The following is an 11,351-nucleotide window of genomic DNA, read 5'->3' on the forward strand; positions in this document are numbered from 1 at the left end:
TGTCCGCTTTGATGCAATAGACGAGAATGGGCACTGTTTGGAAACATATTACGGATACATAGAGGAGATATGGGAACTTGACTATGGACCTACTTTTCAGATCCCTTTGTTTCGGTGCAAATGGGTGAAGCTGATAGGAGGCGGGGTAGTTGTAGACCAAAAGTACGACATGACAACAGTGACTCTCAACAATCTTGCGTACATGGACGAACCATTTGTCCTAGCCAATGATGTCGCTCAGGTTTTCTATGTGAAGGACATGTCTACAAAAACGAGAAAAAGAAATCACCAAAAGAAGATATCGTCCGATGAGCCAAAACGCCACATAGTTATTTCAGGGTAAAGAAACATCGTGGGAGTAGATGACAAGACATACATGTCAGTAGATTATAATAAGTTTCATGAAATTCTGCCCTTAAAAGTGAAAACTGACCCAAGCATCCTACTGAATGATGAAGATTCTCCATGGCTACGACCCAGAAGAAAACATAAATAATAGATAGGAATATTGGTGCAATAATGTAATAATGTCGTAGCCCTCTCAACTTTTTAACACATGCTATGTGGGTGAAATGATGATAGCATGCCAACTTTCAACATTTTCAGAGTGCATTTGTAGTGCTTTTCAATTTCAGGGTAAACTAGCTAAAAAAAAATAAGTAAATGCACGAAGAATACCATATGAAGTCAGAAATTGTTGAAATTTTGTGATGTGCCTTTGAATGGTGCATTTTGAACACACAAAAAGTATGGAGTTCAAATAATTTCAAAAAGATGAAATCCCTTTGTAAGAGATGAGTTCTCGTTCGAAACCCTGATACTTCGAGAGAGATTGTCCGTTTTATACACGAAGTGCATCCAGTTTTTGTCGTAGCCCTCTCAACTTTTTAACACATGCTATGTGGGTGAAATGATGATAGCATGCCAACTTTCAACATTTTCAGAGTTCATTTGTAGTGCTTTTCAATTTCAGGGTCAACTAGCTCAAAAAACATAAGTAAATGCACGAAGAATACCAAATGAAGTCAGAAATTGTTGAAATTATGTGATGTGCCTTTTAATGGGGCATTTTGAACACACAAAAAGTATGGAGTTCAAATAAGTTCAAAAAAATGAAATCCCTTTGTAAGAGATGAGTTCTCGTTCGAAACCCTGATACTTCGAGAGAGATTGTCCGTTTTGTTCACGAAGTGCATCCAGTTTTTGTCGTAGCCCTCTCAACTTTTTAACACATGCTATGTGGGTGAAATGATGATAGCATGCCAACTTTCAACATTTTCAGAGTTCATTTGTAGTGCTTTTCAATTTCAGGGTCAACTAGCTCAAAAAAAAAAGTAAATGCACGAAGAATACCAAATGAAGTCAGAAATTGTTGAAATTTTGTGATGTGACTTTGAATGGTTCATTTTGAACACACAAAAATTATGGAGTTCAAATAAGTTCAAAAAAATGAAATCCCTTTGTAAGAGATGAGTTCTCGTTCGAAACCGTGATACTTCGAGAGAGATTGTCCGTTTTGTACACGAAGTGCATCCAGTTTTTGTCGTAGCCCTCTCAACTTTTTAACACATGCTATGTGGGTGAAATTATGATAGCATGCCAACTTTCAACATTTTCAGAGTTCATTTGTAGTGCTTTTCAATTTCAGGGTCAACTAGCTCAAAAAAAAAGTAAATGCACGAAGAATACCAAATGAAGTCAGAAATTGTTGAAATTTTGTTATGTGCCTTTGAATGGTGCATTTTGAACACACAAAAAGTATGGAGTTCAAATAAGTTCAAAAAAATGAAACCCCTTTGTAAGAGATGAGTTCTCGTTCGAAACTCTGATACTTCGAGAGAGATTGTCCGTTTTGTACACGAAGTGCATCCAGTTTTTGTCGTAGCCCTGTCAACTTTTTAACACATGCTATGTGGGTGAAATGATGATAGCATGCCAACTTTCAACATTTTCAGAGTTCATTTGTAGTGCTTTTCAATTTCAGGGTCAACTAACTCAAAAAAATAAGTAAATGCACGAAGAATACCAAATGAAGTCAGAAATTGTTGAAATTTTGTGATGTGCCTTTGAATGGTGCATTTTGAACACACAAAAAGTACGGAGTTCAAATAAGTTCAAAAAAATGAAATCCCTTTGTAAAAGATGAGTTCTCGTTCGAAACCGTGATACTTCGAGAGAGATTGTCCGTTTTGTACACGAAGTGCATCCAGTTTTTGTCGTAGCCCTCTCAACTTTTTAACACATTATATGTGGGTGAAATGATGATAGCATGCCAACTTTCAACATTTTCAGAGTTCATTTGTAGTGCTTTTCAATTTGAGGGTCAACTAGCTCAAAAAAATAAGTAAATGCACGAAGAATACCAAATGAAGTCAGAAATTGTTGAAATTTTGTGATGTGCCTTTGAATGGGGCATTTTGAACACACAAAAAGTATGGAGTTCAAATAAGTTCAAAAAAATGAAATCCCTTTGTAAGAGATGAGTTCTCGTTCGAAACCCTAATACTTCGAGAGAGATTGTCCGTTTTGTACACGAAGTGCATCCAGTTTTTGTCGTAGCCCTCTCAACTTTTTAACACATGCTATGTGGGTGAAATTATGATAGCATGCCAACTTTCAACATTTTGAGAGTTCATTTGTAGTGCTTTTCAATTTCAGGGTCAACTAGCTAAAAAAAAGTAAATGCACGAAGAATACCAAATGAAGTCAGAAATTGTTGAAATTTTTTGATGTGCCTTTGAACGGTGCATTTTGAACACACAAAAAGTATGGAGTTCAAATAAGTTAAAAAAAATGAAATCCCTTTGTAAGAGATGAGTTCTCGTTCGAAACCCTGATACTTCGAGAGAGATTGTCCGTTTTGTACACGAAGTGCATCGAGTTTTTGTCGTAGCCCTCTCAACATTTTAACACATGCGATGTGGGTGAAATGATGATAGCATGCCAACTTTCAACATTTTCAGAGTTCATTTGTAGTGCTTTTCAATTTCAGGGTCAACTAGCTCAAAAAAAATAAGTAAATGCACGAAGAATACCAAATGAAGTCAGAAATTGTTGAAATTTTGTGATGTGCCTTTGAATGGTGCATTTTGAACACACAAAAAGTATGGAGTTCATTATCATAGTTTTGTCGAATTCTCAAATATGCAAAAAGAATTTTAATAAACATAGTTTTTAATTGAAAATAACAAAATAGTTAATAGTTTGGATAGTCAAAATAACTAATTTTGAAAATAGAAAATAGTTTTGAATTATTTATTCAATTTCAAACACTTTTCATTATCATAGTTTTGTCAGATTCTCAAATATGCAAAAAGAATTTTGATAAACATAGTTTTTAATTGAAAATAACAAAATAGTTAATAGTTTGGATAGTCAAAATAATTAATTTTGAAAATAGAAAATAGTTTTGAATTATTTTTTCAATTTCAAACACTTTTCATTATCATAGTTTTGTCAAATTCTCAAATATGCTAAAAGAATTTTAATAAACATAGTTTTTAATTGAAAATAACAAAATAGTTAATAGTTTGGATAGTCAAAATAATTAATTTTGAAAATAGAAAATAGTTTTGAATTATTTATTCAATTTCAAACACTTTTCATTATCATAGTTTTGTCTAATTCTCAAATTTGCAAAAAGAATTTTAATAAACATAGTTTTTAATTGAAAATAACAAAATAGTTAATAGTTTGGATACTCAAAATAATTAATTTTGAAAATAGAAAATAGTTTTGAATTATTTATTCAATTTCAAACACTTTTCATTATCATAGTTTTGTCAAATTCTCAAATATGCAAAAAGAATTTTAATAAACATATATTTTAATTGAAAATAACAAATAGTTAATTTTGAAAATAGAAAAAAATTGAAACTATATGAGAATTTATAGAGAAAATTAAACCTAAATTCAAAGTGACCTCATTTTGAATTCAGGTTTAATTTTCTCCATAATTTCAAATATAGTTTCAATTTTTAAATTTACAGTTAGTTTAGGCTCGTAAGCCTGCTTTAGAGAGGAGCTCGATGGAGGTGCTGCGACGGGGCTTATAAACTAGTGTTAGTCCCCCTCGCTGGACGATGTGGGACTAAACTTATAGTGCAGCCAGCGGAGGGGCTTTAGTCCCGGGTGGAGCCACGACCCGGGACTAAAGCCCCTCGCCTGCCGCGTGCCGAGCACGGGCCTTTAATCCCGGGTCGTGGCTCCACCCGGGACTAAAGGGTGTCTTTAGTCCCGGCTCGAGCCCCGACCCGGGACTAAAGGCCCCTGCTTCCCGCCTTTTGGTCTGCCGAAAAAGGGCCTTTAGTCCCGGGTCGTGGCTCCACCCGGGACTAAAGGGTGTCTTTAGTCCCGGTTCGAGCCCCGAACCGGGACCAAAGATCCTACTATATAAGCGGGAGTTGGAAATTTCCAACCCAAATCGCCATTTCATTCTTCTTCCTCGGACTCTCCTGCTCGGTGCGGCACCGACGAACTCGACGCCGCCAGGCTGCCCGCCGTCCTCCTCGCCGTCGCTTGCCGTCCTCCTCGCCGTCGCCGTCGTCCTCCTCGCCGCCGCCGTCCTCCTCGCCGCCGTGTGCCATCCTCCTCGTTGTCGTCGACGCCCTCCCCTCCCACTCCAGCCGGTAAGCCCCCCGCCCCTCCTCCCCAACACTCCGGCCGGTAGAAGAAAAGAAGAAAAAGGATAAGAAAAGAAGAAAAATGAGAAGAAAAGAAGAAAAAGGAGAAGAAAATAAGAAAAAGGAGAAGAAAAGAAGAAAAAGGGAAGAAAAGAAGAAAAAGGAGAAGAAAAGAAGAAAAAATAGAAGAAAAGAAGAAAAAGGAGAAGAAAATAAGAAAAAGGAGAAGAAAAGAAGAAAAAGGGAAGAAAAGAAGAAAAATGAGAAGAAAAGAAGAAAAAGGAGAAGAAAAGAAGAAAAAGGAGAAGAAAAGATTTTTTTGTCATTTAATTCCTATTGTTATTAGGTTTGTGCTAGATTATTAGGGTTAGTAATATTTAAAATTAGGTTAGGGTTACAAGAAGAAGAAAGATGAACAAAAATAAGAAAATAAGATTAGGAAAAAGGAAAATAAGAAGAGGAGGAGACGAAAAGAAGAAAAAGGAGAATAAGAAGAGGATGAGAGGAGAAGAAGAGGAAAAATAGAAGAAGAGGAGAAGTAGAAGAAGAGAAATAGAAGAAGAGAAGTTGAAGAAGAAGCCGAGAAGAAAATAAGAAAGAAGAAGAAGAAGAAGAAGAAGAAGACATTTCTACGTATATAGATGCTTAATTAGTGTTTCTAAGATTATTGCTTAATTTTGCTATTGTATATGCTTAAGTGTTAATAGTTTATTTTACTATATATACAATTAGTTTATTTTTAGCAAGAAAATTAATAGAACTAGTTTATTTTTTTAGTTCATTTTACGACGCCTATCCCGCATCCTCGTCGTCGACTCGGCGGAGGACACCTGCTTGATCAGAGGGGCCATGTCCGGGACTGGGCTCCGCCCGGCTGGTATTGGGAGGTGCTACCTTCCGGGGGGCGTAGGTTGGTGAGGAGCCAGCCCGTTGTTGACCCGATCCTTGTTTGGTGGCGGTCGCGTGGGCCAGTGCGGTGCCGAGGCTTCCGGACACCGCGGAGGTGGTACGTCACCGTGTCAGCGATGAGGATGAGCACGTCCGTCGCTACATGGTTGCGTTGGAGGGCAGGTTCGAGCATACCTGGCAGGTTCTTCAGGGATCTCACTGGAGCTATGATCTTGTGATGGTTCCTTCTCTTTGGGTGTCCACCGCCCGCGACGATACCCATCGGGCGCTACGGTTCTAGCTGTTTCAGTGATGCTATATGTATGATAGTATTCGAGGAGTATTAGTGATAATATTCGACGATGTACGGACAAAAGAGATGATGTAGTTTTGCTTATAATTGAATGCATGCTAATTTGAATACTACTTTATTTTACGAGTTGGTTTTGCTTATTGAATGCTCAAATTGGAAAAGTACTCCTACTTTGAATACTATGCAGAAATCTAGGAGTCCCGGGTGGAGCCACGACCCGGGACTAAAGTTGTTTTGGAACGGAGTTCCTGATAGAATAATTCTTTTTTGGTACGAAGTTCAACAAAGTCCTTTGACACTAGACAATGTGACATATAGAAGGGTAGATGAGATCAGGAAAAATATGATCATTTTCTACATATCTAGATGTTGGGTAACGTAGCATAAATTCAAAATTTTCCTACGCATATTCAGATCTTCCTACGGAGATACTAGCAACGAGAGAGGGGTAAGAGCATCTTCGTACCTTTGAAGATCGCTTAGCGGAAGCGTTGCTAGAACGCGGTTGATGGAGTCGTACTCGCAGCGATTCCGATCTAGTGCCGAACTACAGCACCTCCGCGTTCAACACACGTGCAGCCCGGTGACGTCTCCCGCACCTTGATCCAACAAGGAGGAGGGAGAGGTTGGGGAAGAACTCCAGCAGCACGACGGCATGGTGTCGATGGAGAGACGAGGTCTCCCGGCAGGACTTCGCCAAGCACCGGCAGAGAGGAGGAGAAAGAAGAGCAGGGCTGCGCCGAGGGAGAGGGAAAAGTCTGATCCCCAATGGCCAAAAGTGGCCACTATATATAGGGGGAGGGGCGAGGGGTGCCACCCCTAGGGTTCCCACCCTAGGGGGTGCGGCAGCCCCCCCAGATGGGAGGTGCGGCGGATAGAGGGGCGAGGAGGGGCTGGCGCACCAAATGGTGGGCCTTAGGGTTTGCCCCCCCTTTTCTCTCCCCTGCGCATTGGGCTGAGTGGGGAGGCGCACCAGCCCACCTAGGGGCTGGTTCCCACCCCCACTTGGCCCACCTTACCTCCCGGGGTCGTTGCCCCCTTCGGTGGTCCCCAGGGGCCACCTCCGGTGGTCCCGGTAGTCCCGGTACATTACCGGTGATGCCCGAAACACTTCCGGTATCCGAAACAATCCGTCCTATATATCAATCTTTACCTCCGGACCATTCCGGAGCTCCTCGTGACGTCCGGGATCTCATCCGGGACTCCGAACATCTTTCGGTAACCTCGTATAACAATTCCCTATAACCCTAGCGTCATCGAACCTTAAGTGTGTAGACCATACGGGTTCGGGAGACAGGCAGACATGACCGAGACACCTCTCTGGCCAATAACCAGCAGCGGGGTCTGGATATCCATGGTGGCTCCCACTTGCTCCACGATGATCTCATCGGATGAACCACGATGTCAAGGATTCAATCAATCCCGTATACGATTCCCTTTGTCTGTCGGTATAGAACTTGCCCGAGATTCGGTCGTCGGTATACCTATACCTTGTTCAATCTCGTTACCGGTAAGTCTCTTTACTCGTTCCGTAGCACGTAATCGTGTGACTAACTCCTTAGTCACATTGAGCTCATGATGATGTTCTACCGAGTGGGCCCAGAGATACCTCTCCATCACACGGAGTGACAAATCCCGATCTCGATTCGTACCAACCCAACAGACACTTTCGGAGGTACCCGTAGTGCACCTTTATAGTCACCCAGTTACGTTGTGATGTTTGATACACCCAAAGCACTCCTACGGTATCCGGGAGTTGCACAATCTCATGGTCGAAGGAAAAGATACTTGACATTAGAAAAGCATTAGCATACGAACAATACGATCTAGTGCTAGGCTTAGGATTGGGTCTTGTCCATCACATCATTCTCCCAATGATGTGATCCCGTTATCAATGACATCTAATGCCCATGATCAGGAAACCATGATCATCTATTGACTAACAAGCTAGCCAACTAGAGGCTTGCTAGGGACACATTGTGATCTATTTATTCACACATGTATTACTGTTTCCTTTTAATACAATTATAGCATGAACAATAGACGATTATCATGAACAAGGAAATATGATAATAACCATATTATTATTGGCTCTAGGGCATATTTCCAACAGTCTCCCACCTGCACTAGAGCCAATAATCTAGTTACATTGTGATGTATCGAACACCCATAGCATTATGGTATTGATCATGTTTTGCTCGTGGAAGAGGTTTAGTCAACGGGTCTGCAATATTCAGATCCGTGTGTACTTTACAAATATCTATCACTCCACTCTGGACATGGTCCTGGATGGAGTTGTAGCGGCGTTTGATGTGCTTTGTCTTCCGGTGAAACCTGGGCTCCTTGGCTATGGCAATGGCTCCAGTGTTATCACAGAAGAGTGTCATAGGACCCGACGCGCTTGGAACCACTCCAAGGTCGGTGATGAGCTCCTTCATCCAAATTCCTTCATGAGCGGCTTCTGAAGCAGCTATGTACTCCGGTTCACATGTAGATGCTGCCACGACTTCTTGCTTGCTGCTGCACCAGCTCACTGCCCCACCATTCAACACATATATGTATCCGGTCTGTGACTTAGAGTCATCCGGATCTGTGTCGAAGCTAGCGTCGACGTAACCCTTTACGACGAGCTCTTCGTCACCTCCATAAACGAGAAACATTTCCTTAGTCCTTTTCAGGTACTTAAGGATATTCTTGACCGCTGTCCAGTGTTCCATACCTGGATCACTTTGGTACCTCCCTACCAAACTTATGGCAAGGTTTATATCAGGTATCGTACACAACATGGCATACATTAGAGAGCCCACGGCTGAAGCGTAGGGGACATAACTCATCTTCTCTCTATCTGCTGCTGTGGTCGGCGACTGAGTCTTACTCAATCTCATACCTTGCAAAACTGGCAAGAACCCTTTCTTTGAGTTTTCCATATTGAACTTCTTCAATATCTTGTCAAGGTATGTACTTTGCGAAAGACCTATGAGGCGTCTCGATCTATCTCTATAGATCTTGATGCCTAATATGTATGCAGCTTCTCCAAGGTCCTTCATTGAAAAAATCTTGTTCAAATAGGCCTTTATGCTCTCCAACATCTCTATATTATTTCCCATCAATAATATGTCATCCACATACAGTATGAGGAAAGCTACAGAGCTCCCACTCACTTTCTTGTACAGACAGGCTTCTCCGTAAACCTGTATGAACCCAAACGCTTTAATCACCTCATTAAAGCGAATGTTCCAACTCCGAGATGCTTGCACCAGCCCATAGATGGAGCGCTGGAGCTTGCACACTTTGTTAGCACCCTTAGGGCCGACAAAACCTTCTGGTTGCATCATATACAACTCTTCCTTAAGGTTCCCGTTAAGGAACGCTGTTTTGACGTCCATTTGCCAAATTTCATAATCATAAAAGGCGGCAATCGCTAACATGATTCGGACTGATTTCAGCTTCGCTATGGGAGAGAAAGTCTCTTCGTAGTCAACTCCTTGAATTTGTCGAAAACCCTTTGCGACAAGTCGATCTTTGTAAACGGTTACATTACCGTTTGCATCAGTCTTCTTCTTGAAGATCCATTTATTTTCTATGGCTCGCCGGTCATCGGGCAAGTCCACCAAAGTCCATACTTTGTTCTCATACATGGATCCTATCTCGGATTTCATAGCCTCAAGCCATTTGTTGGAATCCGGGCCCGCCATCGCTTCTTCATAGTTCGAAGGTTCACCGTTGTCTAACAACATGATTTCCATCACAGGGTTGCCGTACCACTCTGGTGCGGAGCGTGCCCTTGTGGACCTTCATAGTTCAGTAGTAACTTGATCCGAAGCTTCATGATCATCATCATTAACTTCCTCTTCAGTCGGTGTAGGCGCCACAGGAACAACTTCCCGCGCTGCGCTAGTATCCTGTTCGAGAGGGGGTGTAATTACCTCATCAAGTTCTACCTTCCTCCCACTTACTTCTTTCGAGAGAAACTCTTTCTCTAGAAAGGATCCGTTCTTGGCAACAAAGGTTTTACCTTCGGATCTAAGATAGAAGGTATACCCAATAGTTTCCTTAGGGTATCCTATGAATACACATTTCTCCGCTTTGGGTTCGAGCTTTTCTGGTTGAAGTTTCTTCACATAAGCATCGCAGCCCCAAACTTTAAGAAACGACAACTTAGGTTTCTTGCCAAACCATAGTTCATACGGTGTCGTCTCAACGGATTTAGACGGTGCCCTATTTAAAGTGAATCCTGCAGTTTCTAATGCGTATCCCCAAAATGATAGCGGTAAGTCGGTAAGAGACATCATAGATCGTACCATATCTAATAAAGTGCGATTACGACGTTCAGACACTCCGTTGCGTTGCGGTGTGCCAGGCGGCGTCAGTTGTGAAACGATTCCACACTTCCTTAGGTGTGTGCCAAACTCGTGACTCAAATATTCTCCTCCACGATCAGATCGTAGACATTTAATTTTTCTGTCACATTGATTCTCAACCTCACTCTGAAATTCCTTGAACTTTTCAAACGTCTCAGGTTTGTGCTTCATCAAGTAGATATACCCATACCTACTCAAATCATCGGTGAGAGTGAGAACATAACGATAACCACCGCGAGCTTCAACGTTCATTGGACCACACACATCAGTATGTATTATTTCCAATAAGTCGGTTGCTCTCTCCATTATTCCTGAGAATGGAGTCTTAGTCATCTTGCCCATGAGGCACGGTTCGCATGTGTCAAATGATTCAAAGTCAAGAGACTCTAATAGTCCATCAGTATGGAGCTTCTTCATGCGCTTAACGCCGATATGACCAAGGCGGCAGTGCCACAAGTATGTGGGACTATCATTATCAACTTTACATCTTTTGGTACTCACAGTATGAAGATGTGTAACATCACGATCGAGATTCATCAAGAATAAACCATTCACCAGTGGAGCATGACCATAAAACATATCACTCATATAAATAGAACAACCATTATTCTCTGACTTAAATGAGTAGCCGTCTCGCATTAAGCAAGACCCTGATACAATGTTCATGCTTAAAGCTGGTACTAAATAACAATTATTAAGGTTTAAAACTAATCCCGATGGTAGATGTAGAGGTAGGGTGCCGACGGGGATCACATCGACCTTTGAACCATTCCCGACGCGCATCGTCACCTCGTCCTTGGCCAGTCTCCGCTTATTCCGTAGTTCCTGCTTTGAGTTGCAAATGTGAGCAACATCACCGGTATCAAATACCCAGGAGCTACTACGAGCGCTGGTAAGGTACACATCAATAACATGTATATCACATATACCTTTAACGTTGTCGGCCTTCTTGTCCGCTAAGTACTTGGGGCAGTTTCGCTTCCAGTGACCCATTCCCTTGCAATAGAAGCACTCAGTCTCAGGCTTGGGTCCGTTCTTTTTCTTCTTCCCGACATCTGACTTACCGGGCGCGGCAACAACTTTGCCGTCTTTCTTGAAGTTCTTCTTACCCTTGCCTTTCTTGAAACTAGTGGTCTTGCTGACCATCAACACTTGATGCTCTTTCTT

This window comes from Hordeum vulgare, chromosome 3H, assembly GCF_904849725.1.
Source record: "Hordeum vulgare subsp. vulgare chromosome 3H, MorexV3_pseudomolecules_assembly, whole genome shotgun sequence".
NCBI lineage: Eukaryota > Viridiplantae > Streptophyta > Magnoliopsida > Poales > Poaceae > Hordeum > Hordeum vulgare.